Genomic DNA, 9,541 nt, shown 5'->3' with positions numbered 1-9,541 from the left:
GGGCGAGCCCGGGGGCTCCCGATGGGCTTGGCGCGGCCTCTCCAGGCCCCGGGGCCTGCGAGTCACCCCGCTTGACGTGGAGGCGCCGGGCCGGAACAGGCAGGCGGCCGCGGGCAGCCCCACTTTCTGCTTGCTCAGCCCCGGGAGGGCGCAGGAGGGCTGCAGGTGGCACTGCCCGGGCCTGGGGACGGTGCCCGGCATTCGGGTGTGACCGGCGTGCAGACCGGTGGCTGGGAGAACGGCCACCCCTGGGTCAGGTGACCGGCCGGCCAGTAACCAGACACCTGCCCCCGGCCGGCCGACCCGGGCAGCGTACCCTGGGTGCCGAGGAGAGGCCGGACAGCAGTTGAACCACGGTCAGAAGAGGTGCAGATCACGTTTGTAAACTTTGGGGGAAGTTGTGTGGCACAGAGAATGGTTTTCCAAATGGCTTCTGAGACTTTGAATGCGCTGTGCTGAAAGTCTTGCCTAAGGAGGCTTTTGCCCGGCAAAGGCTAAGATCTTAGGCAGAGGACGAGCGTGGCTTCCGGCTGGGAGCGGGGCTGGAGGGAGAAGTGGCCACCCGTATGAGAGATCAAGTCCCCGCCTAGAGCCTGGATCCCAGGCCGGGCGGTGGCTCCTGGAGGGAAGCAGGTGGCCAGGGTGGCAGGAGCCGGACAGGGGCTTGGGCCTGCTCTGGCTGCAGCCCAGAGGGTTGCCCATCAGCGATCCCGGTTACTAGCTTCACAGGGGTCTCAGCGGTGTCACCCCTTGAGTTTGATCCCTTCCCGCTGCCCTCCGTTTTGGGTAATCACGACTCTGCCCACTCCCCCAGGGTGTGGAGCTGGCTGAGCCGCTGTAGCTGTCTTCTAGGTTACATTGTCTCAGGAAGTAGCAATGTGTGATTGACAGTCACATTTCACGGAGAGGCTGCGTCCAGCCCACCTGAGGGCCAGGCTGGGCAGGGCGTGGGCTGGGTTACGGAGAGGTGGCACAAGGACACAGTGCCAGGCGGTGGGGATTGTGGAGGGTAGTGTCCTGCCTCCAGGGTGCCCGCAGTGGCCCAGGGGCCGCCCTGTCCCGTGCACGGTGTCTGTGGCAGGGCCGGGAAGCCGGTGGAAAACAGTGGTTTTATTCTGAAGGTGGGAAAGGAGCGTCCTGGAGAGGATCTGCTCAGGCGCGCGTCCTTCTGCTCTGGGGCTCCTCGGGGGTGGGTGTTTGCCGGCGTCTGTCCTGTGTTGCACCGTCTCCCTCCCTACTTGGGCTTTGTGGGAAATCGCTCTGAGGAGACGGAGAGCTTGACTTACCTGTCCGGGTGACGTCACACCTCCGCACAGCCGGATGTAAACTAAGATCCCAGGCTCCCACTGTGAAAAGCCCCGAATCTTATCCCTGATTAAGTTAGAGTGGGCAGGAAATATCGGAATCCTTTCATAAATAGGGGAAAGGGAAAGCCAGAGACCTAGTACTGTGGTTTGTTTGGTTTGGTTTTGCTTGGCAGGGAGGATGGCGTTAACCGGTCCAATCCTGTTTACCCCTGATAGGTTAGTGCTGGTTAACTGGCCCAGTTCGTGTGCCTTACAAGTTAGCGCTGGTCAGCTCGTGCACTCACCACTGAGTGGTGGCCTTGGTTAGGGTCTGCAGCCTTTAACACACCGGACGTTGGCCCTCATCCCCACCCGAGACACCTCTCACCACGCAGGGGCCCCTTGCCACGTGCCTGACCCTCTCGGCCTTCTGGAAACTCTGATTTCCTGGACACTCACGGAGCAGGGCACGGGCTGGGCCGGGCCACGTGTGACCGCTCCCTGTGTGCTGACCGCTCGGCCTTCTCGCCGAGAGCTTTCTGTAAGGCTGGGTGGATTCTATCAGCGTTGCTGAGAAACTTCATGGGGTTTTGCTCTTGATTAACCAAAGAATGCTGGAGTTCTAAATGAGCCGTGCCGAACTGTGGAGCAAAATGACTAGGATCACCCGTCATGCCTCAAACCACTTCCTCGGAACTTTGGGACTGATTCTCACTTACTTCAAAATGCTGCATTTTGGGCAAGAGCAGTGGAGGTTTACCTTCACACTGTCCTTGGGTTGGTTATTTAGAAGAACCTGCTGTGCCCCAATTATCTCTGTCAAACCCAGCATGGCGTCTGTGCTGGTCACCTCAGCGAGTCTGGGTAGAGTTTGGGGACGGAGGAGGTTGGTGGTGACCCTGGTTGAAGCGTGTCCTGCAGAGCCGGGCCCGTGACAGGCTGTGAGTGTGGACCCCGCTGCCACGTCATCCCCACGCGAGACGGGGCCCTAGGTGGGAGCGGCAGTGAGTTGGGAGCCACGTGCGTGCCCTTCAGGACGTGACCGAGCTACCCTCCGGCCAGCACACTCTGTGGCACTTCGGACTCAGAGCTGAAGCTGGGTGCTCCTGGGGGAGCCATGTGTCGTGAATGGAGTTCGCCTGGGTCCCTTCTTTTCTTTCTTTTTCTTTTTCCATTTCTTTTCTTTCTTTTTTGTTTGTTTGATTTGGTTTTTTGAGAAAGGGTCTTGCTCTACAGTCAGGCAGGCCTTGAACTCCCTATGGAGCCCAGGCTGGCCTCAAACTCACAGTGATCCTCCTGCCTCAGCCTCCCAAGCTGGATTCCTTTTTGCAAGTAGGTGCAGCAGGAGACCTGAATTAAATGACAGCAGTCACTGGCTGTTGTTGTAATGATCGCCATGACAGGCCGCGCTTCCGCCCTGCCCTGTGCCCGGGTGCCGTCTCCCTGCTGTGGCCGGTGTCTCAGGTGCAGGGCACTGTGCCGGTCACCTGCAAGGCTCTCCTGCTTTTCCTTAAAACCCTTTGCTGACCCGAACATTTTCCAAGTCTACACTGACGTGAAGCTGCCTCCGCTTTATAACCTAGGCTTTGCTTATTGTTTTATGATAATGACTCCGAGAGTTGCGTCTCTGCAGTATTTTGTATGCTCACTCCTGTAAGGTTCAAGGCAGCCCCCTGAGGAGAGCAGCTCCCCCCACTGTACAGGTGGAGAAACGGATGGAGGCAGGAAGGCTCAGCAGGGCCGCGCAGCTTGCTGGGTATTTTTGAGGGTTACAGGAATTGTGGATGGAGCCCAGGCCTTCCCACTGAGTTACCTCCCCAGCCCTATTTTACTATTTTTTGTTTTTGTGGGTTTTTTTGTCTTTTTGAGACAGGGTCTCACTATGCAGTTCAGGCTGGCCTTAAGCTCACTGTGTAGCCCAGGTTGGTCTCGAACTTGCAATGATCCTCCTGCCTCAGCCTCCTGAGTGCTGGGATTACAGGAGTGTGCCACCCACACCCAGCCCTGTTTTACTTTTCTGAGACTGAGTCCCCCTAAGTCACTAAGTTGCCAAGCCTGGGCTTGAACTTCCTGTCTTTCTACCTCCCCGGGCCAAGAGCCATCTGCAAGCACAGCTGGTGCCCAGCAGAGTGGAGGGTGCGGGTGGCACTGTCGCCAGGGCACGGGTCCTGGTGGGCTGAGGGCCAGGGTGACGGTGTGCACACCACACCACACCAGGCTTTCTCGAGACTCTGTATATAATGCATGCTGATGCAGGAGAGTTTCCCAGATTGATTTCTGATCAGGCTGTCTTCTCTGCCTAATGGCAGAGACTGGCTGAGTGACAAACGTCCTTTTTATTAGCGAGACACGCACAGGTGCCGGGAGAGCCTTGCGTCCTGCCGAGCACAGCACTGCAGGCCTGATTTTCCCCAAAGTGCAGCCGAAGTCCGATTATGGAGTGCAGGCTGCCCTAGTGTGGGGGACGTGGGAAGCAGATGAAGGTCAAAGTGCAAGGTTAACGGGAGCATGCGCTGCAGGGCACAGGAGGAGGCAGCAGATGTGGGGGAGCCACTGGGAGGCAGACCTGGGATGAGGGTCCCACTTGGGACAGGGTCTGGGCCGCAGCTCTGAGGGCAGCCTGGCCGGCCTGGCACAAAGCCCTGGGCTGGCATCATGGGGGCGGGCAGCTGTGAGTCCCTGAGGATCTGCCCTGCCTGAGAGCCCCTCGAGCCGCTCCATAGAGCGCAGCCTACTGTCCTCTGCAGGGTCTGTGGGTACCACTGGAGGCTGCTGAGGGACCTGCTCACAGGTCAGCTTGCAGCCAGCCTCCTGGCGAGGTGGAGGGACACAGCCATGGCTGCGCCAACCACTGGTGTAGACCACTGGGCACCTGACCTTGGGGCTCACAAGGGGTGCAGAGGAGTTAGGTCTGGCTGAATGGAAAGCAACAGTAGTGAATGTAGGTAACAAAATGTGCTAATTTTGTTTTTTTTGAATTTTTTGGAGACAGGGGTTTGCTATGTTGCCCAGGCTGGCCTTGAGCTCACAGTGATCCTCCTGCCTCAGCCTCTGGAGTGCTAAGATTACAGGCATGCACCCCTGTGCCTGGAAAGTGTTCTTTAAAAACATTTTATTGTAACATTAAGAATAGCAGCCCGTGGGTTGGCCACCTGTAGCGTTTTAGAGATGCCTGAGGCTGCGAAGGCCCCGGGCCCAGGCTGTCCGCAGGCACGGGTGGTGCCCCGCACTGCCGGGGCATGGGTTCCAGCGATCAGGGCTAGGGCTCAGGGCCGTGGTAGGCACTGCTCGGGCCCCCTGCGGCTCCCGCCGTGCTCCCTGGGCCCCACCGTTGGGCCTTTCCTTCTGTGCTCTAAGGGTCACCGCGTCACTGCTCAGAAAGCGCCCTTCTTGGTAGCCAGAGGTGTAAGTGGAGCTGCAAGAGAAGCGGGCGGGAGGGGGCCGAAGAAGGAAGTGAGTCTCCGCTTGTGCTGGGGGCTCGGGTGGCTGAGCCCCCTTCCAGGCCCCGGCTCACCTGGCCACCCAGCACCTCTGCCAGGCACCGCAGGGTGGGCACGGGGCCAGCCTGCTGTGTTCGTGTTCTTCTCACAGAAGCCAGAGGCCAGATTTTATTTTTCTTTTGTGCATTTTATTCTTTTTAACATCCTGCGGAGGCCAAATTTAAAATGCGGCTGCTCCTGACTTCTGCTGTGGGGTGCCACTGCTGTGGCTTCTCGGGTGCAGCGTTTGTTTATTTCTTGAGTAAAGTGACGGAGCTGACTGAAGACGAAGTGGGCACCTCCAAAGTGCATGCAAGAGAAGCGAAAAGTTGCCAGGCATGGTGGAGCCTATCTGTAATTCCAACACTCAGGAGGCTGAGGCAGGAGGATTGCTATGAGTTCAAGGCTAATCTGAGCTACATTGTGAGTTTAAGGTTAGTCTGAACTACATGGTGAGACTTTGTCTCAACCAAAAACCAAACCAAAAGAACAAAAGAGAGAGGGAGACAGGAAGAGAGGAAGGGAGGGAGGGAGAAGGGAGGGGGAGAGGGAAAATGAATAAGGAAACCCTGAGGTGTTCTGTGCAGGTGAGACCAAAAGAGCTGCCCATCCCGGCTCAGCCCCAGTGCTGGACCAGGACAGGGCTCCCTGGTGACGGCTCCAGGACAGAAGCTGGGACTAGACGATGAGCGCCAGTCTAGTCAGAAAACAAAATGGCTTCAACATTTTGGGGCCCCAGCTAGGCCCATGGAAAGATCCAGTCCGCAGCTGCGTGGCAGCACAGGCCTGTAACCCCAGCTTTCTGGAAGGCTGAGGCAGGAGGGTGACAAGTTTAAGCAGAGCCAGGGAAACCTAACAATTTAGTCAGACCTTATCTCAAAAATGAAAAATTAGAAAAGGCTGGGGGAAGTAGCTTGGGGTGAAAGCGCTGGGTTCAATCCCCAACACCAAAAAAAAAAAAAAAAAAATCAGGTCTAGGAAAACGACACCTTCAGAACGCGCTGCATGGTGGCCCAAGGTACCCTGGTCTTGCTGCTCTTCCGCTGAGCAGGCCGGGTCTCTGTGTGCATGGCAGCCCTCTGGCCCCGTGTTCCCGGCGGGGGGTGGGCCTTGCAGGAGCTCTTCCCCACCATAGTTCCCAGGGCCGCCCTGCAGGCGCCACAACCCCAGGTCCCCGTTCATTCTTGCCAGGTGAGCGGTGTGGTACCCTAGCTGGGTCCTGACTTGAGGTCCCTGCCGAGGGAGTCGCGTCCCTGTCCATTTCCGGTCCACTCGGGCCATCTGTCCGCTGGCTGTGTCCCCTGCACATCTGTTGTGTGATTCTCTGCGCTGTGCTTTCTCTCTGTGTGTTTGTTTGAGACAAGGTCTTATTACACAGCCCAGGCTGGCCTGGAACTTGCAGCAGTCCTCCTGCCTCAGCCTCTGGAATGCCTGGATGACGGGCATGTGCCACCATACCCACTGCCCTGTGCTTTGTTGCGTCCTCAGGCGCCCCGTCTTTGGTTGTGTGGGCAGGTCAGGTGCCTTCTCCCCGCCAGGTCTTGTCTTTTTACTTTATTTTGGCAGCTTTTTTGATTGCGTGTAGAATTTCTCTGCCCCCGAGCGCTGCCCGGGCAGGAAGCCCCCACCCTACCCGGTCTCGGGACCTTCTGTGTCCACATCCTGTGGGCGTCTGAGGTCTGCGGCCACAGAGCTGGTCAAGCAGGTTTTGCTCAGTGTCCCCCGAGGGGTCCTGTGCCACCACCGTCTTACACTCCAGGCTCCCATTTAAGTCTCGCTCCTTTATTATTTTTGCTGCTTTTGTGAATAGTGTTTCTGAATTTATCTTTAAAGTCCTCAGCAGGTCTGGAGGAGGCGCGGTGGGCAGCCCTGTCGGTCCTGGGGTTGCAACTGCCGGTGCCGCTTGGCTGAGTCCCTGTGGCTCCTCCTCAGAACCAAGGAGGCAAAGCAGATACGCAGAGAAGCTGAAGCCAGGGCAAGGAGATGATGGGTGACTGACCTTCCCGAGAGGCAGACGTAAAGCCACGGGCGAGGCTGGCCAGCCCCCCGGGGCAGCTCCCGTGGGCTGATGACGCCGTGGGCAGGGACCGCTGCGTCCCCCAGTGGGAAAGGACAAGGAAGTAGCTGCGCTGCGCTGTGGGCACCATGCCTGCGGCACCGAGGAGCTGGCCACGTGGGGCAGTGTACCTGGCGGCTGGCCTCTCCTGCGCACGCTTGACTTAACACGGTGTAGAAGAAGAGGTGCAGGAAGATTGCGGGTGTGGGGGACAGGCAGAGGGGCCCGGCGTCCACGCGGTTGGAGACCCAGCGCGCAAGTGAAAGCCCCAGAGCCCGGCGTCACGCTCAGGATGCGTGCGGGAGGGAGGCCAGCTGTGTGCCCAGAGGGCGGCAGGGTGGTGGACACCGGGGAGGGCAGGGAGGGAGGGCGAGGCACACGCACCTGCAGCGGGACGCGAGGCCGCCGTCCCTGTGCTCCTTGGGTGGCGGTCCAAGGCTTTTGATGCACACTTTGTGTCGGAAGTCGCTGGGCCCAGCCGCCCTCGGGGGAGACTGCCAGGCTGGGGACCAGGGCGCGGGGACCGGTGGCTGTGCCACCCTCCCTGATCCCTGACAGCCGCTGGTGTCTGGTTACAGAGGCCTGCTGTCTTTGAAGTCCATGTCCTGGCGATGGCGGGCGTGCTGTCCCTTCCCTTCCCGGCCCCCGGACAGGGTTCACGCACCCTGCCACCCTCACGGTGGCAGCTGCAGATTTCCTGCTCGGCTCACCACGTCCTGCTTTTCCGTACAGTTAACCGCCCCTCCTGCGCCGGCCTCGCCTCCTGCCTGTGTGGGTGACGCCGCCCCTCTCCCAGGCGCGTGAGCCAGAGCCCCAAGCTGTCTCTTGACCTCGGGCCTTCTCCCTTGGAAGCATTGGGGCGGCCCCTGTCCATGGCCCGCAGTGTCACCGCCCGAGTATGTCGAGCGCGGGTTACCGCCCGGGCCGAGCAGCCTGGTTCTGCTTTTATCCCTTCGTGGCCGTGGGCTGGGCGGGTGCTCCTGCTCCCTGTGTCCGGGACACTTAGGTTCCGCCCCTGTTCCGGGCCACAGCGCTGGGTCTTGCAGGCAGGGACGGGCACACTGGGGCGCATGCGGCGCTGGGTCTGGGCCCTGCGGCTGTGGCCTCTTTGCCTGGCATCCTTGCCTGTGTCCTGCGTGGGCCCCCGTGCGCTGGAGAGTTCTCGTGTCTTTGCCCTTCCAGGCGGCTCTGAGGGTGCGTGCGCTGAGCTCGCCCTCCCACCCAGCCCAGCCCTCGTGCTGTGCTCGGTCTCCAGACCTCGCCTGCTCCCGCTGCTGCGCTCTGCACTGTCTCTGCAGCGCGGGCTGACTGCTGCTTCCTCTGCTCCGTGAGACACTTCACCTCCGCGGTTATGTTTTCCATCCCTGGAAGTTCTCCTCGGCTTGTCCCAGATCCCCCTCCTCTCCTGGTTGGCGTCCTTTCCCCACGTTACTTCCGTTTTCTCTGTTCTCTCCAGACATAGTTTTTTATACACCGTGGCTAATATTAAAACATCGCCATAAATAATAACACCAAATACCACAGCAGACCTACTTACTTACTGTGGTTTTCCTTTGAGGCAGGGTCTCCCCGTGCACTGCAGGCTGGCCTCGAACTGAGGCACTTCTGGTTCAGATTCCTGAGTGCTGGGTTACAGGCGTATGACGCCAAACTTAGATTTTCTATTCTATTCTACTTTCTGGTTCTGGGGCTTGAACCCAGGGCCTGGCGTGCTAGGCGTGCCTTCTGCCGTTGAATGTCACCCGCTCCCTGGAAGTGCACATTTCCAGAGGGCGGGTCCCACTGCCCACTCTGCCGCCCCCTGCTTGGTGCGGTTTGGTTGCCAGGCTGTGTAACTTGGGTCCTGGGCTCCTGTCTAGTGAGTCCGTCTGTAGCCTCCCACGAGGCTCAGCACAGAGCTCCGGGTGAAGAGGGCATGGCCTGGGGGGTGACGCTGCCTGGGTAAAGCATGGGGAGGGCGACGGCGCCTGGTGTGGTGTGGCCCCGTGGAGGGGCAGCATGCACTCCAGGGGGCGAGGCTTCGCGGCTCCTCCCCAGCTTGTCCCCAGCACAGGTAGCGGGGTGGGCGAGGTTGTAGAGTGTTCCTCAGCTTAACTTTCCATGGGCTTCTCCGGCACCCCTGCAACCGGAGAGTAGTGACGGGGCCACTGTACCAGGCTTCCTCCAGCCACACACCTGGTGGGCAGTGGTATGGCTGTGCCCGGGGCTCCAAAATCGTCAGAGTGCAGTCGAATCAGTGACGGGGCAGGTGTGTGTAATGACGGCTTTATCCCCTCACAAACGTCAGCCAGAAATCAGAAAAGGGATGGTGCCAGGGTGGGGCTGCTGCCCCCGGTGCCTGGCGTCGGTGACCGAGGGACGGCCCCGTGGCGGGAACAAGCCCGGTGGCAGGTGGCAGTGTGCGGACCGTAGCAGCCAAGGTCTCTGCGGGGCCGGCGGCTGCTGACAGAGTCCGTCCTTCCTACGAGGGGACAGGACAGACAGACAGGAACACCAGCCCCTCCTAGGAGGAACAGCGAGTTGAAAAGCAAATGGGGATCAGCAGCTGTTTTTACTCTTTATTTACCATTTCTGTTGTTTTGGTTTGCTATGCAGTGCGGGGGACCAAACCCCGGGCCCGGCGTGCCTGGCAAGGGCTCTGTCACTGAGCCACGCCCAGCCGGATTGTGTCCATTTCTCAAAACGGTCACTTTCTCCTTCCAAATTTTATGGAAGGAAAA

The 9,541-nt window shown here is 59.4% G+C and overlaps 1 protein-coding gene across 1 annotated transcript in view; it reads left to right on the top strand.

Annotated features, from left to right (window-relative positions):
* Positions 1-9,541, top strand: part of Agpat3 (1-acylglycerol-3-phosphate O-acyltransferase 3) — a gene marked incomplete at its 5' end in the record, with an annotated part of 68,171 nt that continues 58,630 nt past the window's right edge. Inside the window, 1 exon segment of the mRNA XM_005375876.2 lies at positions 1-366.

The sequence above is a fragment of the Chinchilla lanigera genome, unplaced genomic scaffold, assembly GCF_000276665.1.
Source record: "Chinchilla lanigera isolate Chin_1 unplaced genomic scaffold, ChiLan1.0 scaffold00006, whole genome shotgun sequence".
NCBI classification, from domain to species: domain Eukaryota; kingdom Metazoa; phylum Chordata; class Mammalia; order Rodentia; family Chinchillidae; genus Chinchilla; species Chinchilla lanigera.
This window is presented reverse-complemented; position numbering and strand designations above follow the sequence as displayed.